Source organism: Ascaphus truei, chromosome 11 (assembly GCF_040206685.1).
Source record: "Ascaphus truei isolate aAscTru1 chromosome 11, aAscTru1.hap1, whole genome shotgun sequence".
Taxonomy (NCBI): Eukaryota; Metazoa; Chordata; class Amphibia; order Anura; family Ascaphidae; genus Ascaphus; species Ascaphus truei.
This window is the reverse complement of record NC_134493.1, coordinates 55,660,446-55,673,544: the sequence shown is the minus strand read 5'-3', so window position 1 is coordinate 55,673,544 and position 13,099 is coordinate 55,660,446. Positions and strand designations below refer to the sequence as shown.

General features: G+C 45.7%; 1 protein-coding gene across 5 annotated transcripts in view; it reads left to right on the top strand.

The window, feature by feature from the left end:
- IFT140 (intraflagellar transport 140) overlaps positions 1-13,099 on the top strand; it is a 104,988-nt gene that overhangs the window by 13,558 nt on the left and 78,331 nt on the right. The gene's annotated exons all lie outside the window — the stretch shown is intronic.

The following is a 13,099-nucleotide window of genomic DNA, read 5'->3' as shown; positions in this document are numbered from 1 at the left end:
GTAAACATGGGAAGGATGTTGATCCAGGGAGTAATCCGATTGCCAATTCATGGAGTCAGGAATTAATTTATTGTCCCCTTATGAGATATCATTGGATGATATGTCACTGTGGTTTTGTGTTTGCCTTCCTCTGGATCAATATACTGTAAGTACAAATATAGGATAAAGTATCTGTCGTATAAATGTAACATAGGTTGAACTCAATTGACATATGTCTTTTTTCAACCTCATCAGCTATGTAACTACTACTATATAACTACTGTATGTAACTACTACTATATAACTACTGTATGTAACTATGGTTCAGTGAGTTCTCTATCTGCAACCTGCCCAAATAGATTACATCAGAGGGAGCCGGGCAATAACCTAAGCAAACCAGCACTCAAGATCCCAAATGAATCAATGTATTAGAAACTCTCTGAATGGACAAAAACAATTATCCGTAGAAAAAGTAACACCTATAAAAAAATGCTGGATATAGAAATAAATGGCAGAAAGCTCGACCACTATAAGCGTGTGTTGTAGGGCAGGGGCGGCCAACTCCAGTCCTCAAGGGCCCCCAACTGGTCAGGTTTTCAGGATATCCATGCTTCAGTACAGATGGCTCAGTCTTTGACTGCATCACCTAAGCTGCAGCAGGGATATCTTGAAAATCTGGCCCGTTATCCGCCCCTGTTGTTGTGGATACCGACAAATGTAAAGGAAAATACCTCATAATCCTGGTCTCATATACACGATAGACAGATCTACACAGCATGTAAACAGATGTATCATTCACACACAGATCTACACAGCATGTAAACAGATGTATCATTCACACACAGATCTACACAGCATGTAAAGAGATGTATCATTCACACACAGATCTACACAGCATGTAAACAGATGTATCATTCACACACAGATCTACACAGCATGTAAACAGATGTATCATTCACACACAGATCTACACAGCATGTAAACAGATGTATCATTCACACACAGATCTACACAGCATGTAAACAGATGTATCATTCACACACAGATCTACACAGCATGTAAACAGATGTATCATTCACACACAGATCTACACAGCATGTAAACAGATGTATCATTCACACACAGATGCCATGTGACAAAAAAAACATCAAATCATGGACAAAGTATAATGGTAAAAAAAACAGTCACCCAGTGAGAACTATACAAGGGGAATCCAAAATCTGTTTTCGAATGCCATAAAAGGTTGAGGTCTTCAGCGTCTCAACAGCCCAACGTGCGTTTCGCCCAGATGGCTTAATCCGGGACGTTCCTTATTTCCTTATTTGCACTGCACGTTTCAAGAAGTTGTAAGCAGAAACGATGCAGGGAAACATGCCATTGAAAGCTGTACCTTATAAATACTGGATAGTACCAGGTACCAGATATCTGCAATATTGGTGTCAAAAAGCCAGAATCACATAGCTCTGTTCAGTGACTTAACATGATGTTAACATCTTTTACGCTTTAATGTGTATCTGCAAAGCTGAATAATGTAACGTTGCGTCCTGTTTTCAGCTGGAAAGATCATTGCATTAACTATAATGGACATTAGTGATAATTATACGCAGAAGTCGTTCCTCCTAACAACGCCTTTCCACAAAGTCTGGGAAGGTTAACCAAAATATTTAACGTGATGTTAGTTATACCCAAAGGTGGCGTTACTACCATGTAGACCCTAAAATAGGAGAGACGAGAATATGTGGCGATATCTGGGAAATATGCTGATTTGTATATGTAACTTATATTCAGATGATTAAAATGAGCACATTACCCAGACACCTCAGATGTGTCTCTCCACGTATTGTATATTTACACCCCCCTCAACTTTCAGAGGCACAGGGAAACATTAGCCAGCAAGAGGATAATTGCACCCTGCCATTGTCTGCTCTGCACGCCACATATAACCATTTAAACATGTGACTGGCATTAGTTCCATTAGTTACCAGGAGCGAAGGCTACTTTACTAGAGCAGTGGGTCACATTACTCCAGTGTGCGCTAATACGCGTGCAGTTACATTACTCCAGTGTGCGCTAATACGCGTGCAGTCACATTACTCCAGTGTGCGCTAATACGTGTGCAGTTACATTACTCCAGTGTGCGCTAATACGTGTGCAGTTACATTACTCCAGTGTGCGCTAATACGTGTGCAGTTACATTACTCCAGTGTGCGCTAATACGCGTACAGTTACAGTACTCCAGTGTGCGCTAATACGCGTGCAGTTACATTACTCCAGTGTGCGCTAATACGTGTGCAGTTACATTACTCCAATGTGCGCTAATACGTGTGCAGTTACATTACTCCAGTGTGCGCTAATACGTGTGCAGTTACATTACTCCAGTGTGCGCTAATACGTGTGCAGTTACATTACTCCAGTGTGCGCTAATACGTGTGCAGTTACATTACTCCAGTGTGCGCTAATACGTGTGCAGTTACATTACTCCAATGTGCGCTAATACGAGTGCAGTCACATTACTCCAGTGTGCGCTAATACGTGTGCAGTTACATTACTCCAGTGTGCGCTAATACGTGTGCAGTTACATTACTCCAGTGTGCGCTAATACGCGTGCAGTTACATTACTCCAGTGTGCGCTAATACGCGTGCAGTTACATTACTCCAGTGTGCGCTAATACGTGTGCAGTCACATTACTCCAGTGTGCGCTAATACGCGTGCAGTTACATTACTCCAGTGTGCGCTAATACGCGTGCAGTCACATTACTCCAGTGTGCGCTAATACGCGTGCAGTCACATTACTCCAGTGTGCGCTAATACGCGTGCAGTTACATTACTCCAGTGTGCGCTAATACGTGTGCAGTCACATTACTCCAGTGTGCGCTAATACGCGTGCAGTTACATTACTCCAGTGTGCGCTAATACGTGTGCAGTCACATTACTCCAATGTGCGCTAATACGCGTGCAGTTACATTACTCCAGTGTGCGCTAATACGCGTGCAGTCACATTACTCCAGTGTGCGCTAATACGCGTGCAGTCACATTACTCCAGTGTGCGCTAATACGCGTGCAGTTACATTACTCCAGTGTGCGCTAATACGTGTGCAGTTACATTACTCCAGTGTGCGCTAATACGTGTGCAGTTACATTACTCCAGTGTGCGCTAATACGTGTGCAGTTACATTACTCCAATGTGCGCTAATACGAGTGCAGTCACATTACTCCAGTGTGCGCTAATACGTGTGCAGTTACATTACTCCAGTGTGCGCTAATACGTGTGCAGTCACATTACTCCAGTGTGCGCTAATACGTGTGCAGTTACATTACTCCAGTGTGCGCTAATACGAGTGCAGTCACATTACTCCAGTGTGCGCTAATACGCGTGCAGTCACATTACTCCAGTGTGCGCTAATACGCGTGCAGTCACATTACTCCAGTGTGCGCTAATACGCGTGCAGTCACATTACTCCAGTGTGCGCTAATACGTGTGCAGTTACATTACTCCAGTGTGCGCTAATACGTGTGCAGTTACATTACTCCAGTGTGCGCTAATACATGTGCAGTTACATTACTCCAGTGTGCGCTAATACGCGTACAGTTACAGTACTCCAGTGTGCGCTAATACGTGTGCAGTTACATTACACCAGTGTGCGCTAATACGTGTGCAGTTACATTACTCCAGTGTGCGCTAATACGCGTGCAGTTACATTACTCCAGTGTGCGCTAATACGAGTGCAGTTACATTACTCCAGTGTGCGCTAATACGCGTGCAGTTACATTACTCCAGTGTGCGCTAATACGTGTACAGTTACATTACTCCAGTGTGCGCTAATACGTGTGCAGTTACATTACACCAGTGTGCGCTAATACGCGTGCAGTTACATTACTCCAGTGTGCGCTAATACGTGTGCAGTTACATTACTCCAGTGTGCGCTAATACGTGTGCAGTTACATTACACCAGTGTGCGCTAATACGCGTGCAGTTACATTACTCCAGTGTGCGCTAATACGTGTGCAGTCACATTACTCCAGTGTGCGCTAATACGAGTGCAGTTACATTACACCAGTGTGCGCTAATACGTGTGCAGTTACATTACACCAGTGTGCGCTAATACGTGTGCAGTTACATTACACCAGTGTGCGCTAATACGTGTGCAGTTACATTACACCAGTGTGCGCTAATACATGTGCAGTTACATTACTCCAGTGTGCGCTAATACGTGTGCAGTTACATTACTCCAGTGTGCGCTAATACGTGTGCAGTTACATTACTCCAGTGTGCGCTAATACATGTGCAGTTACATTACTCCAGTGTGCGCTAATACGTGTGCAGTTACATTACTCCAGTGTGCGCTAATACATGTGCAGTTACATTACTCCAGTGTGCGCTAATACGTGTGCAGTTACATTACTCCAGTGTGCGCTAATACGTGTGCAGTTACATTACTCCAGTGTGCGCTAATACATGTGCAGTTACATTACTCCAGTGTGCGCTAATACGTGTGCAGTTACATTACTCCAATGTGCGCTAATACATGTGCAGTTACATTACTCCAGTGTGCGCTAATACGTGTGCAGTTACATTACTCCAGTGTGCGCTAATACGTGTGCAGTTACATTACTCCAATGTGCGCTAATACGCGTGCAGTTACATTACTCCAATGTGCGCTAATACGCGTGCAGTTACATTACTCCAGTGTGCGCTAATACGAGTGCAGTTACAGTACTCCAGTGTGCGCTAATACGTGTGCAGTTACATTACTCCAGTGTGCGCTAATACATGTGCAGTTACATTACTCCAGTGTGCGCTAATACGTGTGCAGTTACATTACTCCAGTGTGCGCTAATACATGTGCAGTTACATTACTCCAGTGTGCGCTAATACGTGTGCAGTTACATTACTCCAGTGTGCGCTAATACGTGTGCAGTTACATTACTCCAGTGTGCGCTAATACATGTGCAGTTACATTACTCCAGTGTGCGCTAATACGTGTGCAGTTACATTACTCCAATGTGCGCTAATACGCGTGCAGTTACATTACTCCAATGTGCGCTAATACGTGTGCAGTTACATTACTCCAGTGTGCGCTAATACATGTGCAGTTACATTACTCCAGTGTGCGCTAATACGTGTGCAGTTACATTACTCCAGTGTGCGCTAATACGTGTGCAGTTACATTACTCCAGTGTGCGCTAATACGTGTGCAGTTACATTACTCCAGTGTGCGCTAATACGTGTGCAGTTACATTACTCCAGTGTGCGCTAATACGCGTGCAGTTACATTACTCCAGTGTGCGCTAATACGCGTGCAGTTACATTACACCAGTGTGCGCTAATACGCGTGCAGTTACATTACTCCAGTGTGCGCTAATACGTGTGCAGTTACATTACTCCAGTGTGCGCTAATACGTGTGCAGTTACATTACTCCAGTGTGCGCTAATACGCGTGCAGTTACATTACTCCAGTGTGCGCTAATACGCGTGCAGTTACATTACTCCAGTGTGCGCTAATACGTGTGCAGTTACATTACTCCAATGTGCGCTAATACGCGTACAGTTACATTACTCCAGTGTGCGCTAATACGCGTGCAGTTACATTACTCCAGTGTGCGCTAATACGTGTGCAGTTACATTACTCCAGTGTGCGCTAATACGTGTGCAGTCACATTACTCCAGTGTGCGCTAATACGTGTGCAGTCACATTACTCCAGTGTGCGCTAATACGAGTGCAGTTACATTACACCAGTGTGCGCTAATACGTGTGCAGTTACATTACACCAGTGTGCGCTAATACGTGTGCAGTTACATTACACCAGTGTGCGCTAATACGTGTGCAGTTACATTACTCCAGTGTGCGCTAATACGTGTGCAGTTACATTACACCAGTGTGCGCTAATACGCGTGCAGTTACATTACTCCAGTGTGCGCTAATACGAGTGCAGTTACAGTACTCCAGTGTGCGCTAATACGTGTGCAGTTACATTACTCCAGTGTGCGCTAATACATGTGCAGTTACATTACTCCAGTGTGCGCTAATACGTGTGCAGTTACATTACTCCAGTGTGCGCTAATACGTGTGCAGTTACATTACTCCAGTGTGCGCTAATACATGTGCAGTTACATTACTCCAGTGTGCGCTAATACGTGTGCAGTTACATTACTCCAATGTGCGCTAATACGCGTGCAGTTACATTACTCCAATGTGCGCTAATACGTGTGCAGTTACATTACTCCAGTGTGCGCTAATACATGTGCAGTTACATTACTCCAGTGTGCGCTAATACGTGTGCAGTTACATTACTCCAGTGTGCGCTAATACGTGTGCAGTTACATTACTCCAATGTGCGCTAATACGCGTGCAGTTACATTACTCCAATGTGCGCTAATACGTGTGCAGTTACATTACTCCAGTGTGCGCTAATACATGTGCAGTTACAGTACTCCAGTGTGCGCTAATACGTGTGCAGTTACATTACTCCAGTGTGCGCTAATACATGTGCAGTTACATTACTCCAGTGTGCGCTAATACGTGTGCAGTTACATTACTCCAGTGTGCGCTAATACGTGTGCAGTTACATTACTCCAGTGTGCGCTAATACATGTGCAGTTACATTACTCCAGTGTGCGCTAATACGTGTGCAGTTACATTACTCCAATGTGCGCTAATACGCGTGCAGTTACATTACTCCAATGTGCGCTAATACGTGTGCAGTTACATTACTCCAGTGTGCGCTAATACATGTGCAGTTACATTACTCCAGTGTGCGCTAATACGTGTGCAGTTACATTACTCCAGTGTGCGCTAATACGTGTGCAGTTACATTACTCCAGTGTGCGCTAATACGTGTGCAGTTACATTACTCCAGTGTGCGCTAATACGTGTGCAGTTACATTACTCCAGTGTGCGCTAATACGCGTGCAGTTACATTACTCCAGTGTGCGCTAATACATGTGCAGTTACATTACTCCAGTGTGCGCTAATACGCGTGCAGTTACATTACACCAGTGTGCGCTAATACGTGTGCAGTTACATTACTCCAGTGTGCGCTAATACGTGTGCAGTTACATTACTCCAGTGTGCGCTAATACGAGTGCAGTCACATTACTCCAGTGTGCGCTAATACGCGTGCAGTTACATTACTCCAGTGTGCGCTAATACGTGTGCAGTTACATTACTCCAGTGTGCGCTAATACGCGTGCAGTTACATTACTCCAGTGTGCGCTAATACGCGTGCAGTTACATTACACCAGTGTGCGCTAATACGTGTGCAGTTACATTACTCCAGTGTGCGCTAATACGTGTGCAGTTACATTACTCCAGTGTGCGCTAATACGCGTGCAGTTACATTACTCCAGTGTGCGCTAATACATGTGCAGTTACATTACTCCAGTGTGCGCTAATACGTGTGCAGTTACATTACTCCAGTGTGCGCTAATACGCGTACAGTTACATTACTCCAGTGTGCGCTAATACATGTGCAGTTACATTACTCCAGTGTGCGCTAATACGCGTGCAGTTACATTACTCCAGTGTGCGCTAATACGTGTGCAGTTACATTACTCCAGTGTGCGCTAATACGTGTGCAGTTACATTACTCCAGTGTGCGCTAATACGCGTGCAGTTACATTACTCCAATGTGCGCTAATACGTGTGCAGTTACATTACTCCAGTGTGCGCTAATACGAGTGCAGTTACATTACTCCAGTGTGCGCTAATACGTGTGCAGTTACATTACTCCAGTGTGCGCTAATACGTGTGCAGTTACATTACTCCAGTGTGCGCTAATACGTGTGCAGTTACATTACTCCAGTGTGCGCTAATACGCGTGCAGTTACATTACTCCAATGTGCGCTAATACGTGTGCAGTTACATTACTCCAGTGTGCGCTAATACGAGTGCAGTCACATTACTCCAGTGTGCGCTAATACGTGTGCAGTTACATTACTCCAGTGTGCGCTAATACGCGTGCAGTCACATTACTCCAGTGTGCGCTAATACGTGTGCAGTTACATTACTCCCGTGTGCGCTAATACATGTGCAGTTACATTACTCCAGTGTGCGCTAATACGCGTGCAGTTACATTACTCCAGTGTGCGCTAATACGCGTGCAGTTACATTACTCCAATGTGCGCTAATACGTGTGCAGTTACATTACTCCAGTGTGCGCTAATACGAGTGCAGTCACATTACTCCAGTGTGCGCTAATACGCGTGCAGTTACATTACTCCAGTGTGCGCTAATACGTGTGCAGTTACATTACTCCAGTGTGCGCTAATACGCGTGCAGTTACATTACTCCAGTGTGCGCTAATACGCGTGCAGTTACATTACTCCAGTGTGCGCTAATACGCGTGCAGTTACATTACTCCAGTGTGCGCTAATACGAGTGCAGTCACATTACTCCAGTGTGCGCTAATACGTGTGCAGTTACATTACTCCAGTGTGCGCTAATACGTGTGCAGTTACATTACTCCAGTGTGCGCTAATACGCGTGCAGTTACATTACTCCAGTGTGCGCTAATACATGTGCAGTTACATTACTCCAGTGTGCGCTAATACGCGTGCAGTCACATTACTCCAGTGTGCGCTAATACGCGTGCAGTCACATTACTCCAGTGTGCGCTAATACGTGTGCAGTTACATTACTCCAGTGTGCGCTAATACGTGTGCAGTTACATTACTCCAGTGTGCGCTAATACGCGTGCAGTTACATTACTCCAGTGTGCGCTAATACATGTGCAGTTACATTACTCCAGTGTGCGCTAATACGCGTGCAGTTACATTACACCAGTGTGCGCTAATACGTGTGCAGTTACATTACTCCAGTGTGCGCTAATACGTGTGCAGTTACATTACTCCAGTGTGCGCTAATACGAGTGCAGTCACATTACTCCAGTGTGCGCTAATACGCGTGCAGTTACATTACTCCAGTGTGCGCTAATACGTGTGCAGTTACATTACTCCAGTGTGCGCTAATACGTGTGCAGTTACATTACTCCAGTGTGCGCTAATACGCGTGCAGTCACATTACTCCAGTGTGCGCTAATACGTGTGCAGTTACATTACTCCAGTGTGCGCTAATACGTGTGCAGTTACATTACTCCAGTGTGCGCTAATACGCGTGCAGTTACATTACTCCAGTGTGCGCTAATACGTGTGCAGTTACATTACTCCAGTGTGCGCTAATACATGTGCAGTTACATTACTCCAGTGTGCGCTAATACGCGTGCAGTTACATTACTCCAGTGTGCGCTAATACATGTGCAGTTACATTACTCCAGTGTGCGCTAATACGTGTGCAGTTACATTACTCCAGTGTGCGCTAATACGCGTGCAGTTACATTACTCCAGTGTGCGCTAATACGTGTGCAGTTACATTACTCCAGTGTGCGCTAATACGCGTGCAGTCACATTACTCCAGTGTGCGCTAATACGCGTGCAGTCACATTACTCCAGTGTGCGCTAATACGTGTGCAGTTACATTACTCCAGTGTGCGCTAATACGTGTGCAGTTACAGTACTCCAGTGTGCGCTAATACGTGTGCAGTTACATTACTCCAGTGTGCGCTAATACGAGTGCAGTCACATTACTCCAGTGTGCGCTAATACGCGTGCAGTCACATTACTCCAGTGTGCGCTAATACGCGTGCAGTTACATTACTCCAATGTGCGCTAATACGTGTGCAGTTACATTACTCCAGTGTGCGCTAATACGCGTGCAGTTACATTACTCCAGTGTGCGCTAATACGCGTGCAGTTACAGTACTCCAGTGTGCGCTAATACATGTGCAGTTACATTACTCCAGTGTGCGCTAATACGCGTGCAGTCACATTACTCCAGTGTGCGCTAATACGCGTGCAGTTACATTACTCCAGTGTGCGCTAATACGTGTGCAGTTACATTACTCCAATGTGCGCTAATACGTGTGCAGTTACATTACTCCAGTGTGCGCTAATACGCGTGCAGTTACATTACTCCAGTGTGCGCTAATACGTGTGCAGTCACATTACTCCAGTGTGCGCTAATACGTGTGCAGTTACATTACTCCAGTGTGCGCTAATACGCGTGCAGTCACATTACTCCAGTGTGCGCTAATACGTGTGCAGTTACATTACTCCAGTGTGCGCTAATACGTGTGCAGTTACATTACTCCAGTGTGCGCTAATACGTGTGCAGTCACATTACTCCAGTGTGCGCTAATACGCGTGCAGTTACATTACTCCAGTGTGCGCTAATACGTGTGCAGTTACATTACTCCAGTGTGCGCTAATACGCGTGCAGTCACATTACTCCAGTGTGCGCTAATACGCGTGCAGTTACAGTACTCCAGTGTGCGCTAATACGCGTGCAGTCACATTACTCCAGTGTGCGCTAATACGTGTGCAGTTACATTACTCCAGTGTGCGCTAATACGCGTGCAGTTACAGTACTCCAGTGTGCGCTAATACGCGTGCAGTTACATTACTCCAGTGTGCGCTAATACGCGTGCAGTTACATTACTCCAGTGTGCGCTAATACGCGTGCAGTTACATAACTCCAGTGTGCGCTAATACATGTGCAGTTACATTACTCCAGTGTGCGCTAATACGCGTGCAGTTACATTACTCCAGTGTGCGCTAATACATGTGCAGTTACATTACTCCAGTGTGCGCTAATACGTGTGCAGTTACATTACTCCAGTGTGCGCTAATACGCGTGCAGTTACATTACTCCAGTGTGCGCTAATACGCGTGCAGTTACATTACTCCAGTGTGCGCTAATACGTGTGCAGTTACATTACTCCAGTGTGCGCTAATACGTGTGCAGTTACATTACTCCAGTGTGCGCTAATACGCGTGCAGTTACATTACTCCAGTGTGCGCTAATACGAGTGCAGTCACATTACTCCAGTGTGCGCTAATACGTGTGCAGTTACATTACTCCAGTGTGCGCTAATACGTGTGCAGTTACATTACTCCAGTGTGCGCTAATACGCGTGCAGTTACATTACTCCAGTGTGCGCTAATACGTGTGCAGTTACATTACTCCAGTGTGCGCTAATACGTGTGCAGTTACATTACTCCAGTGTGCGCTAATACGCGTGCAGTTACATTACTCCAATGTGCGCTAATACGCGTGCAGTTACATTACTCCAGTGTGCGCTAATACGTGTGCAGTTACATTACTCCAGTGTGCGCTAATACGCGTGCAGTCACATTACTCCAGTGTGCGCTAATACGCGTGCAGTTACATTACTCCAGTGTGCGCTAATACGTGTGCAGTCACATTACTCCAGTGTGCGCTAATACGCGTGCAGTTACATTACTCCAGTGTGCGCTAATACGCGTGCAGTTACATTACTCCAGTGTGCGCTAATACGTGTGCAGTCACATTACTCCAGTGTGCGCTAATACGTGTGCAGTCACATTACTCCAGTGTGCGCTAATACGTGTACAGTTACATTACACCAGTGTGCGCTAATACGTGTGCAGTTACATTACACCAGTGTGCGCTAATACGCGTGCAGTTACATTACTCCAGTGTGCGCTAATACGTGTGCAGTTACATTACTCCAATGTGCGCTAATACGTGTGCAGTTACATTACTCCAGTGTGCGCTAATACGTGTGCAGTTACATTACTCCAGTGTGCGCTAGTACGTGTGCAGTTACATTACTCCAGTGTGCGCTAATACGCGTGCAGTCACATTACTCCAGTGTGCGCTAATACGTGTGCAGTTACATTACTCCAGTGTGCGCTAATACGCGTGCAGTTACATTACTCCAGTGTGCGCTAATACGCGTGCAGTCACATTACTCCAGTGTGCGCTAATACGTGTGCAGTTACATTACTCCAGTGTGCGCTAATACGCGTGCAGTTACATTACTCCAGTGTGCGCTAATACGCGTGCAGTTACATTACTCCAGTGTGCGCTAATACGTGTGCAGTTACATTACTCCAGTGTGCGCTAATACGTGTGCAGTTACATTACTCCAGTGTGCGCTAATACGCGTGCAGTTACATTACTCCAGTGTGCGCTAATACGCGTGCAGTTACATTACTCCAGTGTGCGCTAATACATGTGCAGTTACATTACTCCAGTGTGCGCTAATACGTGTGCAGTTACATTACTCCAGTGTGCGCTAATACGCGTGCAGTTACATTACTCCAGTGTGCGCTAATACGCGTGCAGTCACATTACTCCAGTGTGCGCTAATACGCGTGCAGTTACATTACTCCAGTGTGCGCTAATACGTGTGCAGTTACATTACTCCAGTGTGCGCTAATACGTGTGCAGTTACATTACTCCAGTGTGCGCTAATACGCGTGCAGTTACATTACTCCAGTGTGCGCTAATACGCGTGCAGTCACATTACTCCAGTGTGCGCTAATACGCGTGCAGTTACATTACTCCAGTGTGCGCTAATACGCGTGCAGTTACATTACTCCAGTGTGCGCTAATACGCGTGCAGTTACATTACTCCAGTGTGCGCTAATACGCGTGCAGTTACAGTACTCCAGTGTGCGCTAATACGCGTGCAGTTACATTACTCCAGTGTGCGCTAATACGCGTGCAGTTACATTACTCCAGTGTGCGCTAATACGCGTGCAGTTACATTACTCCAGTGTGCGCTAATACGTGTGCAGTTACATTACTCCAATGTGCGCTAATACGTGTGCAGTTACATTACTCCAGTGTGCGCTAATACGTGTGCAGTCACATTACTCCAGTGTGCGCTAATACGCGTGCAGTTACATTACTCCAGTGTGCGCTAATACGCGTGCAGTTACATTACTCCAGTGTGCGCTAATACGCGTGCAGTTACATTACTCCAGTGTGCGCTAATACGCGTGCAGTTACATTACTCCAGTGTGCGCTAATACGTGTGCAGTTACATTACTCCAGTGTGCGCTAATACGTGTGCAGTTACATTACTCCAGTGTGCGCTAATACGCGTGCAGTCACATTACTCCAGTGTGCGCTAATACATGTGCAGTTACATTACTCCAGTGTGCGCTAATACGTGTGCAGTTACATTACTCCAATGTGCGCTAATACGTGTGCAGTTACATTACTCCAGTGTGCGCTAATACGCGTGCAGTTACATTACTCCAGTGTGCGCTAATACGCGTGCAGTTACATTACT